Source organism: Aplysia californica, unplaced genomic scaffold (assembly GCF_000002075.1).
Source record: "Aplysia californica isolate F4 #8 unplaced genomic scaffold, AplCal3.0 scaffold00783, whole genome shotgun sequence".
Taxonomy (NCBI): domain Eukaryota; kingdom Metazoa; phylum Mollusca; class Gastropoda; order Aplysiida; family Aplysiidae; genus Aplysia; species Aplysia californica.
Window position 1 is genome coordinate 1 of NW_004798053.1, and position 1,954 is coordinate 1,954.

Genomic DNA, 1,954 nt, shown 5'->3' on the forward strand with positions numbered 1-1,954 from the left:
GGGGGGGAAAGAACGAGAGAGAGAGAAAGAGAGAGAGATAGTGTGTATGTTTGTACGTATACGTGTAAACGTGCGATCATTTTGCGAAATCTCGAGGGAAAAAAAGGCAAAAAGGTCGAAGTGTTGACAGTTTGTTGTTGAAAGGTAGAATTTGCCGTTGAAATTGGTTAGTCAAGTTAACACTGAAAAGCTTGGTCTTCGATGGCAATTTGGGTATCGAGCTTCTTAGTACCGGTATTGGTCGGTGGTTCGCGGTTGCTCTGGTGTGGTTTGCATCTTTCCTATCAAACATCTATTCTTTTTACCTCCCCTCCTTTTTTTCTGTGTTTGTTACTCTTTTGTAACACCTGTAATCTTCGGCACTATATTATATGACGTTATTCTGTTGCAAGTGCCGTAAAACTCTAACTAAAACTGAAATGTAGCGGTTTTGTCTTTTATTCGTGTCACCGAGTTCAGATTATTTTGCTAAAGTGCTTCCAGTGAACCCATCCATCACATGGAAAGCGCATGCACATTGGATCTCAAAAGAAACGGTTCTGTTTATAAATAAATAAGAACGTGCCTTGTTCGCGTGAAGAAAGGAAGTCGTATCACTGATGATTGCAGAGGGTTATGTTTTTTCCTCCCCTCTGATCAGTGTTAAGTTATTCTGGCTTTGGATGAACACTCGTCTCTAGTTATTATACATGCTAAGTCGCGAAAATATTTTCCCTTTTTATACTTTGCGAAACTGTGAAAAAACGATGTGCCATACAACGGCCCTGGCATTTTCTTACCCGCGGTTAGCCTATCGAGGCCACTGTGGGCTCCTCTGTTGTGCGGGGCGGCGAGGCAATGATGATTCTCTCGCTCTCGCTCCCCCCACCCCCTGCACACACGCACACACACATACACCACGCGCACACACTTTCGAACCAACCGGCCTGGAGGGAGAGGGGTGACGGGAGGGACGCGACCTGGCCGAGGTCGTTTCTAGTTCAAGGCCGCTTCTGTTGATAAACAGAGGACCTGGTAAAAACATCCGCCCGGTCCGGCTTGCCTTGCGCCCGGGCTGGAGCGCACCCTGTTCTGGATGAACCGGTTTGTGCAGGGATTCAATTAATTTGTATAATTGGTAATGAGCTGGTTTGAACCAAGTCACGATTTTAAGTGGGTTTTTTTGTTTGCTTGTTTTATTTATTTTTGTATATATTTTTTTTAAATATGTGTTTATTTGTTTTTTGGAGGTATGGGATAGGTGGAGAAGAGTGATTTGTGACCGAGAAACAAGTAAACCAAAGACTGTGTTTGGAACCATTGTGTTACGCAGTACGTGTATATGAGCCCACTTTAGATGTACCGTAGACGTAATGCTGTGTAACCAAACAGAGCCCACTTTAGATGTTTTTTGAAATAATACCATTTGACCGAATTAAAAGATGTGCCAAGTCAAGCATTTGTTTGTAACTACTATTGCACGCCCCTCTTTGGCTCAATATATAGCGTTTAGGAGGTGGGCTGCTCCGTACTCACCTTTGGCTCTGGGCTACATGGGAGGCATACAGTGTGGGTGGTTGGCGAGTGCTCTGGTGTGGTTTGCTCCTTTTTTCCTGATTCAAACATCTTTCGTCCTTATCTCCCCTCCTTCTTTTTTGTGTATGTTTCTCTCTTGTCACACACAATCTATTCTTCGGCACTTATATGACCTTATTGTGTTGCAAGTGTGCCGTAAAACTCTTATTAAAACTTTTTTTTAAGGAGGCGTACAGTACAACGATCCGCAGAAAGACGAAGGTAAATGTACTTGATAAAAATCGACTTCCCACTGAGATATAGAACTCATTCCGTTTGAGTGCAACAGCGAAGATCTTAACCGTAGACTGTAGTACCACAGACTCTGGTACAGGCAGGTGTGATGCGCCTAATGTCATTATTTTGGAAGAGGCTAGCCGTACTTAATGACGGCTAGACT